Consider the following 14,128-nt stretch of genomic DNA (forward strand, 5'->3'; position numbering starts at 1 on the left):
TTAGGGTTAGGGCAGCTTTAGGGGGAGCTTTAGGGTTAGGAGATCCTTAGGGCGAAGCTCTAGGGGAGCCTTAGGGGGCAGAGGAGGGCGATGGCAGAGTTAGACGAGGCTGGGGCCCTCGGGGTCCCAGGAGCAGGAAGGCTAAGGGGGAGGGTAGATCTGGGGAAAGCTTCGTTGACAGGAGCCGCAGCCACGGGGGAGGCCAGGCCCCGCCGCTGCCTGCAGGGAGGGGCCCGGCCTCCAGGAGAGAGGCCCCGTGGGCTGAGCCGCAGCGCCCGGCCGGAGGGAAACAGACGATGAGCTGGAGGAGACGGTCTCGCCACCCCGCGGGAGGCCCGGGTGCCTTGAGTGCTGAGGAAGGGAGGAAGGCAGGGGGCTGGGAGGGCTGACCTTGACCTTGTCACCAGCAGCCCTTTTCTTCCAGACCAGGGTGTGAGCTCGCCCGGGCGGAGAGGAGGCCTGGTCTTGTGAAATTGAACTTGGCCTCGCGGGGCCGACGGCTCGGGCCCAGGGTGGTATGTAACGGGCCCGGCCGGCGGAGCCCGGTCTGGGTGAGGCAGGCCCCGGTCGCAGTGAGGGTGGTGCAGGAGTGAGATGGAGGAGTAGGTGCGGCGGCTGGTAAGGTGCCTCACGGCTGCTGAGCAGAGGCCGCGTGTGTGGACAGCGCTGACCCCGCTTTGTTTTCCAGGTGGCAGAGCTCCCCTCTGGACTCCCTAGGTTCTCCTGTGACTCCTCTGCCCCTCCTCCTCCCTTTAACTCTCAAGGTTATCCCTTCACTTAGGCCTTGCTTCTGGTAACCTGGTAAGCCCGGGACGTCGTCACGTCCCTGTTGGAGTCGGTATTGCTGGTAACCTTGACCGAGAGGTTGGGGTGGGGCGAGTGGGTTGCTTGCCGGTGGAGAGGGTGGGGTTGAACGTGCACCCTTGGCTGGGCCCGCAGCGCTGGTACCGGCTGAGAGGCACACAGGGGCCTCATGGACCGCGGTTTGTTACCAGTGTTCGTCTCGGCGACCAGATGGCACCAGGAGACATGGAGGCCCTGGCCAGTGTGAGGCGAGGCAGAGCCGCAGGGGAGGCCCTGGAGGAGAGAGCGCGCCTAAGTTGATGGCTGCAGATTGCATTTCCAGTCTTAGGAGGAGGAAGTTCTCCGCTGGCATGTCTCCAGGCCTTGCTCGGGAAGCCCCGTGTGCAGGAAGGCCATCCTTTAAGGGTTTCAGATGAGCTGCTGAGGGGGGCGATCTTAAAGTCCGAGCCAGATGCATCCGGGCCACCAGCAGATGCGTTCATTTGCTTTTTGATCTTGGAGCACCAACCCCTGGGCACGTGCATGCCACCAGGCACCCCTCCTTTTTTGGGGTGGTTTTCAGATGCTGCATCTTCTGTATTGAGTCTCCTTGTCATGCTAGTTCTCTGCTACGAACCTTGCTTCCAGAAGATTCTTAAGCTGTAGAACATGTTAACGTTGATGTCACAACGCAGAGTGATGCCTTGTAGATGGAACTTGCAGATGGAGCCCAGTGATCCTCTCGCCCACCCGCCCACCCACCTGTGCTTTGGTCGGAGGAATTAGTGTGATGATGGAACTGTGGGGAATGTTCAAGTTTGAAGTGCCTTAGAAAGGCCTGGAAGAAGCAAGTTGGGTGGGGTGATTGGGTTGTGCTGCAGTCTGGTGGGGTACAAGTCGGTCATGCCCAAATTCTGTCAGAAATGGCAGGTGTAGTTTGGGCATTTCCATTGCCTCACAGGGTACCAAGGGGAATGGGCGGGTACTGGAGGTGGTATTTGGTTCATCTTGCTGTTTTTTAACTTGAAATCTACCTGATTGGATTTCACAATAATCTTGGTATTCAAATGGGAGGAGCCTGAGGGGGAGAGGGTTGTAAGGGAAGGGGCACTGGTATTGGGGGAGAGGGGTTATTAGGCTCTATGGCGGGGGGGGGGGGGTCCTCTGGGGGAAAGGGGATTCTCTGGGGGAAAGGGAGGGCAGCTTGGTACTGGGAGGGGTGGATGGGGAAACAGAGGGGAGTGGCTATATTGCAGAGGGTGAGGGTGGTGGGGAACATGGGTTGAGGGGGGTTTTCTGAAGAAAACATCAGAGGGGAGGGCTCTGGAGAACTTACGTAATAGCCCCGGGGTAAAGAAAATACTAAATATGGTAAATTGTTCATGCTGGTGGAACTGTTGCTTGGAAAGCACAAAAGTTCATTGGGAACTTTCTAAAGCACTTTGAGCTCTGTGCAGAGGAAAAAGCAAAATTGTTTTGCATTGCTGCGAGGTGGGCAAGGCCCAGGGTGTCAGAACCGTGCAGCAGGTTTCTCTGAAACTGGGGGCGAGTCTGAGAAAAGACTTTCCATGCCCAAATTGTGGGCTTTTAAATTGTTTAAATTTGAAAAAAATTATTGAGATTTTGTTGTACACTTGAGATTAGATATACGCTTTTGGGGTTACTCTTCTGGGCTTTTCTGATAGGAAATCCTGAGCAAAGTGAAAAATGATTTCTAAAGGAATTTGGTGTGTTAACATTGTATCTTATAAACAACTCGCTTTTCTTTTGTAGTCGGTATTAACCATTTTTGCCTACTGTTATCTTTACATTGTAATGGAACCAAATAACCTTTTGTGGTCACTGTAAAATTACTGTGATTTTTGGTAACAGTTCATGTGCCAAGCTTAGGTAATCGATCATATCCTTAGTTTGAAAGTTTGTGCTTTTTAAATGATCCAGCACTACTGGGGAAACTCGGCCTAAACCAGTCTGGGGAGCAAGAACAAAAATGAGGCAGAGGCCTCGCTAGGTGTGGCACATCACGTGTTTGAGATGCATCTACTGGCAAAGTATGCCAGTGGCTTTTGTTATCATGTCTCTTCCCCTTAAATTTCACCTTAGATACTTTAAATCCCAGTGCTTCTGCCTTTGGGATTCTGTGTCTTCTGGATTTAAAAAATGTTTAAAAATATGTTGTCATGATAGCTGCGTTCTTAACCAGAGACTTGGGCATGACAGTTACTGACTGTCCTTGGCATTTAAAGAGTATTATGCTTGTATGGGGAATAAGTTGGGTAAGACCTGGTACTGTTGCCTCATGTATGTGACTAATCGTTTTTTCTTCCCCATTTCAGCACAAATAAAGGTTTGAGCTCTAAACTCATTAGAATCGTTGTATTGCTATATTTTTTTTTTTTACCTTGATCTTTTCTGTAAACCAAGTTGCCTTCACAATTACCTTGACTGTATGTTCATATTGTAGATTTAGGCTAAAATTCACTTTTCAATAGCTCCGAGTAATTGAGGTCATGGGAGGTCATGCGGTAGGGTATGGTAACCTCAATAGAACTGTCCTGATCGTGGGCCTGCAGCCTGGGGGGCGGGCTCTGCTCACTTGGGAGTGGAATGAAAAGGTTTTGAAAAATGTGCCAACCACTCAGTGAAGGTCAGGGTCATGTCTGGGGGAGTGCTTTGTAATTCCCTGGGATTTTACCTGGTTACATTTCCAAATGCTGTGGTCAGCAAGAGGACCTATTTCCATTTGCTTACGGGAAACATCTAAGAATAGAATGGGCATGTACTAAGTTTTCCATATTTGGGTCTTTGGGAGGCTGTTTGGCATCTGGGATTTGGATCTAAGCACATACCTGCTTCTCATCTTACTGAAGAGTTCGGCTTGGGTTAATTTTTTTCTCTTGGTGAGTGACCGAGTTTGGGCTTAGTTGTGTAAGTGCTGTTACTAACAGCTGACTACAAGGTGTGCTTAGAAGCTGATTGTGGATCCGAGGTGGGGAGTGGCAGCAGCATTTCACCTTGGGAGCGAATCCCTTGCACTGCCGTCTGACCAAAACGTGGGATTCCCGAGAGCAGCAATGGGACTGGTGGCTGTCCCTCCTCAGTATCTCCTTTGCCTGCCGCCTCTGTCCTTGTGACCCCCACCCCACTACCCCGTGTGTGCCACTGTGCCCACCTATCCAGGGCTCTGCTCTGTCAGGAGTTACCCCATAGTGGGCAGGTTCAAGGGTCCTTTCCTGTTCCCCAGGACCGTCTCGGCCTCCTTTCCCATCCCCCTTTGTTTCCCTTTCCCCCAGCCCTCCTCCACCTGCTTTGCCCTCTTTCCAGAACGTGTTTGTCCTCTGGTATTTTTATAGGATGATTACAAAACTTGGTTCCAGCCTTAAAGGGCAACTGCTATAAATACCTCTGTAAATAGTGCTGTTACTTAGCAACTGGCTGATGATGTCTCCATCGGGTATAAATGTTTGGCCGGGGGGAGGTGTGAAGTGGGGCTGGTCAATATGAGGCTGAAGGCGGTACTGATGTCCTCTGGCCTCCCCCCAACCAGGGCTTTGGACTGGAGCGTCCTGCCTGTTCTGCCCTCAGTTCCCCTCGGCTCAGGGAGGGACAGGTGTGGACAGTGTTGCATCCTGGGCCTGGGTCTGATTCCAGCCTTTCCAGCCTTGCCTCTGAGCGCCCAGGGGCGGGGGTAGGAGAAAATGGTGATCTGGTACAAAACAGGAGTAATGGGGCCTCAGCACAGCAAAGCTGAACTTGGAAGTTCTAACAAGGAAAATTGTTAGGTGGTTGAGGCTCCTCCGTGCCCAGGTTGGGCACTAAACCACAGGGATGGTACGTGTTACAGGAAAGACGTTGGTCATCACTGTCCCACCCACCCTGGGCGCCCTTGCTTTTTCTTGCGCCATTAAGGGACTTCATGCTGCGGCGATCCTCTGCACCTCTCTGGAGGAAGTGCGGCCCTGGCTTTGAGACGGCGCGGTGTGTTTTGAGTGTTTATACTTCCTGCACAAGAAGACTGCTGCGGCCTGGAAAGGCACGAGGAGGGCAGCAGCAGAAGAAACGGAAGTTGGTGCCCCTCGAGTGTGCCCTGGACCTGGGGGAGGGCGCCTGCTCCCCCCCTTCCCTGTCCCCTCTGCCCACGGGCCTCCACTCTACCGCCTTCACTTTCTTTTAAGCAACTCAATTCAGTTCTCGTGCGTAAAAGTAGTTTATTGTAAGGCTTACAAGTAAGAAGGTTGAAAAGCAGTAATCTTCCGTTAACAATTGGCCTGTTTGCTTCTAGTTTTTCCTACGCTCGCGTATGGCATTGCCTGCAGAGAGGGGTGCCGTGAGCTCTGTGCTGCCCCCTCTGCCTGTGACAAGTGGGCTGCTTTGGTGATTTTGAAGCATCTTTTGTAGCAGAGGCTCCGTTGTGTAAACACCGCCTGTGGAGGACACGCCTGGCGTCTTTCAGTTTTTCCTCTCCGGGAGCTGTGCTGTGATGGCCTTCCCTGTAGCTCAGACTTGATACATTCCATGTATGCCCTTGGGTGATGTGAATGCATTCCTCCTGTGAGATGCCTGTACCATGTCAGGCTTTCGGTTCCTGTTGCTAAGTCACCATCTAGGGAGGGATTTTCTGAATGAGCCATCTCACCAGGGAGGTAACTTTTTCTCAGAAGAGGTATCATATTGAACCCGTCAGTCTGCCTGGCCGGTGTAGTTCAGTGGTTGAGTGTGGACTCGTGCACCAAGAGATCACTGGTTTGGTCCCCGTCAGGCCATATGCCCAGGTTTCAGTCCTGAGGCAGCTGGTCAATGTTTCTATCTCCCTCCATTTATGTAAAAATCAGTAAGAAAATACACTTTTTCAGTGTCTGGGCTTCAATAGGGTGGGTGTGAGCACTGCTGTGCTGCCCATGAGGCTGACCGTCTGCGCTTCCGTTGGCCAATTATGTGTGCGTGACTCCACCTCTTCCTCGCTCATTTCTTCATTGTTTAGCAAAAGCGGTTAGGTTAAGAATGTTAATAATCCTTGGTTATATTGACGCAAATGTTTTTCCAAATTTATATATTGCCTTTCCAATGTGTCTCAGACACAAAAATTAGTTTTTTAATATGTCATTCTTTCTGGTTTCTTCACTTGGCGTAACTCTTAGGAACCGAACTATAATTCCTACGGCACTCATGGTTGCATGTTTACTTTTAAGTGCGTGATCCAGCTAGAGTTTGTGCAGTCTGTTCACGTGTTGGGTGCTGTCCCAGCAGCACAGTTCACTGCACCCCTCTGGGCAGGTGGGATTCCTACTCCCCTAACTGGTTTGGACCTGTGGCAACTGGGCTGGGAGGTGTCAAAAACAGGTGCAGACACGAACTGGTTCTACTCCCTAATTGCTGCTTGCAGCTTTAAGACGGAGCAAGTCCTTACCTCTCCGAGCCTGTTTTTCTGGTCTGTGACGCGGGGTCCTGAATGTGCGTGGGCACTCCTCCCTGGCTGACGGTGACCCCCTCTCATTGCCCAGCCTCGATCGGCCCTCCTCCTGCTTCCTCTCCCGCCCTCCCGCCGCCTTGCTCCGAGCCTCTCTGCAGTGGTGATCAGGGTCACATTCTGGCCTCTTCGGGTTTTACATTTATTTGTGTCCGTTAACAGTTCCCTGTGGCAGCAGAGCCCACAGACACGTGGGAAGTGGCCTTTTCTCCGGGTTGGGTCCTACCGAGCATTCCATGGCCGGGTTCGAGCGCCCGTGGACGCTCTGAACTGCATGTTCTCGTGTGGGAAGCGCAACCTCACCGACGGGCCGTGACCTCGAGAGGGGTGGTGCGTGGATGGCTGCGTGACTCCATCCCACTGAGCGTGCAGTGTCTGTCAGTGATAAGCTGTGAGCAGCACATTTGTGGTAAAAGACAATAAAATGCACCATTAGCTGTTGGAAGTGTACCGTTTATTTTCACTGTTGGGGATATAACCAAGCCCCAGAACGTTTTCCCGGCAAAACTGAAACTCGGTGCCCATTAAACTCCCCGTTCCCTTCGCTCACCCCCTCTACCCCCCTACCCGCTCCCTCCCGCCGGTGCGCACTGTTCTCCTTTGTTCTGAGTTTGACTTCTGGGTCCCTCACATTACAGTGAAATCATTCCGCGTTTGCCCTTTGTGGCTGGCTTATCAGCATCATGTCCTCCTGTGTTCATCTGTGTGGGAGCCTGTCAGATGTCTTACTTTTTAAAGAGCTGACTGATCCCTTGTGTATCTGCCACGCGCTGTCACTGACCACTTTATTCACCCGTCATTGATGCTGGGCTGCTCCCGCATCCTGGTTATTGTGCCAACGCTGCTGGCCGCGGCCTGCACACCCCTCACTGACTGCTCCCAGTGCTCCCGGAGAAGCCCCCGGAAGCGGAATGCTGGGTCACGTGTGCTCTGTGTTTGAGCTTTGAGGACTTGTCCCACTGTTTTCCATAGCAGCTGCGCCGTTTTATGCTGCCAACAGTGTTCAGGGGTTCGATTCTCTGCATCCTCACCAATACTTGTTGTTTTCTGTTGCTTTTTTAATAACAGCCATGCTAATGGGAGTGAGGTGATACTTCATTGTGGTTTTCATTTGCATTTCCCTAATGATTTTAAGCATCTTTTAAATTTAAGATGATGTTAAGCATCTTTTCATATGCTTCTTGACCATTTGTATATTTTTGGAGAAATGTCTTTTCAAATCCTTTGACCATGTTTTAAATAGTTATTTATGTATTGTTGATTTGTTGGAATTCTTTGTATATTCTGGATGTTAACCTCTTATCGGATGCACAGTTTACAAATATTTCCTCTCATTCTGTAAACCTTTTCACTCTGTTGATTTGATGCCCAGAAGTTTTTTCTTTTCGTGTCCAGTTTATCTGTTTTCACTTTTGTTACCTGTGTTTTTGGTGTCTTGTTCAAGAACTCCTTGCCAAATTTGATGTTATGAGTATTTGTTGCTACTTTTAAAAGTACTTGAGTTATCATAATTTGCATTTCTGTAATTACTGGCTAGTCTGATTTTACTACTTGATTTACAATCTGCATTTTGCCTCTTTAACCAGTTACCACATGAAATTTCCATATTGATTTCTTATAATGATCATACATTTTTCCTATAGTTGGGTAAGTAAGTGTTTGTCAGTGAGATTGTCAAACTTATTCTCATTTTTTTCTTTATTTCTGGAGCAAAAGGTATCTATTATACAAGGACTTTTAAGAAATTAATAATAACAATAAATGTGTTGGGTTTTGATTAGTTTCTTTAGTAGCTAAGCATGTATATACTGCCACAGTCAATAATCCATTTAAGGAGTAATGTGAATCTAACCCAGGAGTGGATCTAAGTTATTTATACTCAAAGTTGAAATATCAGAGTTTTATTGAGTAAATACTGTTTTGTTTTGTTTTTTACTTGTTTTACTCCTTTACTCCAGGTCTTAAAATTATCTGCCTTAATCTATTTCTGGAATTTTTAGTCTATAGTTTTTGTTATTTTCTATCAAATGCAGTGAATTTTAATGACAGTCATTGTCCATTATATTTTAAAATCTAATAAGTTGAAGCTATGAGACTCATCTCAAGGCAAAAATATGCTCTCCTTGTTGGAACTGGAGTACAGAACTGGGTTAACCTTTGGTTCATGATATAACATGCTCTCTTTCATTTGCTTCCTTGATGTTTGTACTAGTGCGGTAAGCGTTTCTGAACCTAATATTCAATGTAAAAACTAGAACTTTTGACGGTAAATTCCTCTACCTGCCTTCCTCGGGCCAAGGCCCTCCTCCTCCTCAATAGTGCTTCCTTTTACTTGCTTCTTTTCACTTGACTTGAAGAAAATTCTTATCTAAATGCGTTTTGTAAAGTACATATTTTAATTGTAATTGTTTTTAATTTCATAGAAAGGTATTAATGTTGTACATATTCTTCTGGACTTTTTCTCATTTAATATAAGGTTCATACCTTGCCCTGTGTGTATGTAGTTCATTCTGTTTGTTTGCTGGGTAGAATCCGTCATGTGACATTACCACAGTTAATTTGTTGACTTTTCCATTGCTTCTCTGATTCCATTGAGCACAAGTACACAAGTGATAAGTGGTTGCTTATACAGAATTAAAACTTAACCGACAAGGTAGGCACTACCCACTCCCCACAGTGACCAGTGTCACCCATGGGCTGTGTTTTCTGCCACACCTTTAATCATTTAGATCCATATCTAAATGAGATTGTGTTCTTTTTCTTTTCTATGTAAGTGGGGGAAATATTGGGTATTGTATATAATTATTGACTTATTTTTCCCATTTGACAGTAGGAGACTCACTCAATCTGCTATGTAGTATTTCTTAACGTGACTATTATGAGGTATGTAGCCATTCCGATACTGACGGACATTTTCATCTTTTGATGTTTCAAACAACACTGTGCCGTCTTCACCATCCACACCCGCGAGTGCGCAGGTTTGAGTGCTTCTCAGGGCGGGTACCAGGAGGTGGGATTCCTGGGTCCTGGGCCGCTCTGCCCTGTCCTGCCCTCCAGAGAAATGTACCGATTCCCACACCCGAGCATGTGGTTCTCTGCTCAGATGCTCAACCTCCTGTAGAGCAAACTGCTTCTGCCGGTGCCTCCTTTGATTTGTATGTGGCCGGAGACTGTGATGGTACAATGGTTCTTGGCGTCTGCGAGCTGAACGTTGTGGGCTGAAAGCTGATGGCAGTGACCAGGTCTAGGACCCTATGCTTTTCTTGAAGTAGAATGTTTTCAGCTACTCGTGTCAGGATGAGGACACCCGACCTTACCTCCGTGCCCAGGTCCCACTGTGGCTTTGTCCTCTGCTTATCTTTGCATTTCAGCAGCTCTTCAGAAACAACATTTTGCAGTCTTAGGTAAGGCCGTGGCTAATATTACTGTATTGTGTACCGTTGTATGGATGGGATGTGGCATAACTTATTTTAATCCCTTTACAAATTACTGGTCTTGTATTTAAAAGTCAAGCACTACAGAAGACACAGCACAGAAGATGCAAGTCCCTCTGAACTTTCTCTCCCAAGGAAACTGCTGATGACAATTATGGTCCCTCAGACCTTCCCTCCGGGGACATACTGCTCTGTACCCTGTTATCTGCTCTGAAATGGAACCGTACAACCACTTTATTATTGTCCTGCTCCGGAATGTTTGATCAGTACTATGCTTTTATCATTATCATAGCATGGACTCTGCGCTTACTAAGTTTGCTGTAAAACAGCGTGCCATATTGTACCGCGCCAGCCCCACACTCTGTGTTTACCACATCTCTCGATTGCATCATGTTCTCTGCTTTAATCTCCTGTTTTATAAATAAGTGCACAGTGTGTAAAGTTCACAGTGGTGGGCAGAAGGCCCTAGGCCTTCACAGCCATTCCCCTCCCTCACTGACTCGCCCAGAGCAACTTCCAGCCCTGCAGGCTCCCTTCGCGGTAAGAGCCCTGCGGAGGTGACCGTTTTTCCTTTTATGCCATATTTACTGTATCTTCTCTCTGTTTAGCTCTAAAATACTTACCGTGGTGGTACAGCCGCCTGTGGGATTCAGTACATAACATGCGGGACAGACTTGCGGCCTGGGGGCTACAGGCGAGGCCGTGGAGCCTCGCTGCGCAGTAGGCTAGGCCGCCGAGGTTGTGCAGTGCACGCCGATGTTCTCACAGCTAGGAGGTCCCCACGGCTCCGTCCTCAGAATGTGTCCCCACCGGCTCCGTCCTCAGAATGCGTCCCCCTCGTCATTGAGCAACACCTGGGGAGGAGTGAGAAGCTGCCGGCGTCCACACTGCCCTGTCCCTGCTCCTCCTCTGCCCTTCCTCCTCCTCTGCCCTTCCTCCTCCTCTCCCCATCTGCCTCTGCCCTGGGGTCTCGGGCTCAGTCTCGGGAGGGGGCTGAGTTCCTGCTGCGCCAGTAGAGGCACACTGGCCCCTAACGTTCCGCTGCGCTTGTCCGCACCAGGACTGGGCATAAGCTGGTGTCTGACTTGTATGGCACATGCAAGCCTCAGAGTTTTCTTCCTGGTGTTCTTCCCCATAAGGAGGTTGAATAACAAACTATTCTAGGAAAGCAGTTGTAACATTCACAAAGAAATGCCACCATTAGATCTTGTGTTTGGTCTGTTGAAATCTCACTTGGTATCCGCGTAAGCATGCCTAGCCCTGAGTGGAAGCATGCGGGGGGGGGGGGGGGGTTTTGAGGGATGGCACAGTCTGCTGCTGCCGCCGCCTGCCCTTCTCAGCACAGCCCTGGCTGCTTTCTGCCCTCAGCGCCGCTCCCCCTCCCCCCCCAGCGGCCACCAAATGCGGCGCACAGTGAACCCCACTGTCTCCTACTCAGCTCACAGGGCCACGGGAGCTTGATGCCTCCAAACTCCTCTCCCCTCAGCCTCTGGGGGCTCGGTGTACTGACCCCTTACTCTCTGTCGGTGTGACAACTGGGGACCCACCGTCAAAGCAAGGTCCTGTCTCTGCCTCATGCTGACCCAGGGCAGAGGCTCTGCTGATTTCCACCCAACTTCTCTATCCTAAAGGCTAGACCGTGTTCAAAGGGACACCTTCACCAGTTAGTCTCACAGCCTGTAGGTGCAGGGCCATTGCTCCCCCTGGACCCCTGCCCACAGCGGCAGTCTTTCTAGAGAGTGTGTGCGTGTTTAAACCCACAGAGGCTCCTTTACCGCATGTCTAGGTGCGCACAGCACGTCTGTACGTATTTATGGTTGGCCTTAGGCTTCTCCACGTTTGTGTTGTTATCCATGTTTTAATGATCAGTTTCTCTTTTGGTGAGCAATTAGGTTGTTTCCAGCAATTTTTACTGTATATAAGGCTCTACTGGTATTTGTTTGTGTGTTTTTTAAAATATATTTTTATTGATTTCAGAGAGGGAGAAAGAGATAGAAACATCAATGATAAGAGATAATCATTGATCGGCTGCCTCCTGCACACCCATGTGCCTCTGACTAGACTTGAACCTGGGACCCTTCAGTCCCAAGGCTGATGTTCTATCCACTGAGCCAAACCGGCCAGGGCTGTCGGTATGTGTTTTCATGTACGTGGGCAACCATAGCTACGGGAGGCAGTTTCCCATCGGGCATTCGCAGCCCCAGCGCCTTTCTAAGCATGCAGGCCGCCCAGGCTGCATGCACTTCAGGGACGTGATTGGCCTTGACATTGCCCTACGTCTTACCATTTCATCGTTTTTTGCATTTCTGCAAAAAATGATTGTGTACTTCCTTATTTTAAAGAGCTCTCTCTATATTAAATAAATTAGCCCCGTCAAATACTTTCCTGTTGGCCTTGACTTTTAAACGTTATGCTACAATTTTGCTGTTCAGAATTTTAAATATACAAATACTCATCAATGTTTTCTTTCATGGCTTCGGAATTTTATGAGTAGTTCAGAAACGCTAATCTCTCTCAAGGTTACTTCTTGTTAAACCCGTTTCATCCTGTTTTTAAATTGGAATGTGATCTGTCTGGACTGAATCTGGTGTAATGAGTGACGGAAGGACGGTTGGCCTATTGTCTCCAACCATTGATCTGTCTGTTCATGTGCCGGCTTCAGTTTCAAATCCTGCAGTTCTGTGCCCAGCACATGGTACGTACCCATAGCCATGCCCAGTATTTTACTTCTCCTTTAGGATGTCTTCGTGCTACTGTCTTCCTGTGCAAGAATCGGGTATGTCTTTGCATTTACTCACGGATGTTGGCCTTGGCGCCGTGTTTGCCCCGCTGGGGAATGGACTGGGCCTGTTCTAGGATGCTTGCATTTCCCCGTTTTATTGGGAGGTGACTGATGAGCAGGGTTTGCATTCTCATCCTCTGCCATGTGGCTGACTCCCTGTTGTGGGAAGTTCTGGGTGCCCGGATGACTGAACAGAGGCCTGTTCTGGCGCCCAGCGCCTGACCCTGCTCAACCCTGCCCCGCCTCTCCTGTGCACGCCGCTCCTGGAATTGCTGGCAGATGCGTTGTGCTCTCCTCCGTGTCAGAGGTCACACAGACCAGGCTCCCCAGGCCGCCGTCGTGTGCACCCTGTCCTGTCCGGGACACAGTGGCTCTTTGGGGGCTGCCAGGTGGGGCTGGCTCGTCCCCAAGCCTTTCCGTCAGTGATTGGTTTTCTGCACAGAAGTCGGGCCTGTCCTGCCTCAGGAGGCACGCCGGGGCTGGTTTCCGGTCAAGCGCTGCTCTGCGTTCTGGTGGTGCTTGTTTCCTGACCCGCTGTTGAAATTGGATGGGATGCTTCTTCCTGTTTCCTAAGATTGTTCTGCATGAATCTGATTATTTCCTTAAGAGAGTTCTTAGCGGTGACTCTGCTGGCTCGGAGGGTGTGCCCAGCACGAAGGCTTGACTCGGGTTGGCAGGTGCCCCTAAGGTGGCACCGCGGCTCTCCCAGCAGCAGCCACAGCCCTGCTCCTGCGGTTCGTTTTCATCTTTGCTGATGGGAAGGCAAACGGTCTCGGCGTTTTCCTTTGCACGTCTGTCGGTGTGAGGCCGTGTTCACCTTTTGTGTTTGTCAGCTGTCTGCTTTGTGCTTCGTTTAAACGCCCACTTCCCAGGCCCTCTGCTGAGGACGGCTCCCTCACACAGCACAGAGTTTCCAGGTTGGGAGTTTGTGTGTTGGATCTTGCCGACAGTTTTAAGTTTTGTAATCAAATCTATTTTCTTACTACGGTTTTCATACTTGGGTATCATGCTTATTTTTCTTAGGGTTCCCTTGTGGTTTCAGTTTTGACATTTAACTCTTGAATCAGTCTAGGAGTTGATGTGCTGTACACATAAGGTAAGAATCTAATTTTGTTCTTTCAGAATGGCCAACCACAGTTCCCAGCACCATTTACTGAGTAATTCTTTCTCTACCAATTTGAAATGCCACTATTTCCTTATTAAGTTCTGTTTCTGAGCTTTCCAGTCTGTTCCACTGACCTGTGTTTCTGTGCACCAATCTTATGTTGGAATTATTTTAGCTTTATAATACAATAGATTTTATTGGAATTGCATTATCAGTACAAACATACTACAATGCTGAGACTTCCAGTTTAGAAACTGGCCTCCCTGTGCATTCAAGATAGGATGATTCTCCTCAGGCAATTTAGACTTTTCTTATACAAGGTATGCACATTTATGGCGTTCTTAGAACTGTTATTCTTATCATGGTTGGATCTGTTTTTTCAGTTAAAATTTCAGTTGAACTTGGCACATTGGAAGCGTCGTAACCAATAAGGTTTATATGAGGTACAATTATTGCCCGTAAAAAAAAACTCAGATGATGGTAACATATGGTAAGGAGTGTGTGTGTAGTAAATTATACTGGACTTCAATATTAGGGCCAGAAAGAGGTAATGCGGC

The sequence above is a fragment of the Pipistrellus hanaki genome (genome assembly GCF_964339955.1).
Source record: "Pipistrellus hanaki genome assembly, chromosome: 9".
Taxonomy (NCBI): Eukaryota; Metazoa; Chordata; class Mammalia; order Chiroptera; family Vespertilionidae; genus Pipistrellus; species Pipistrellus hanaki.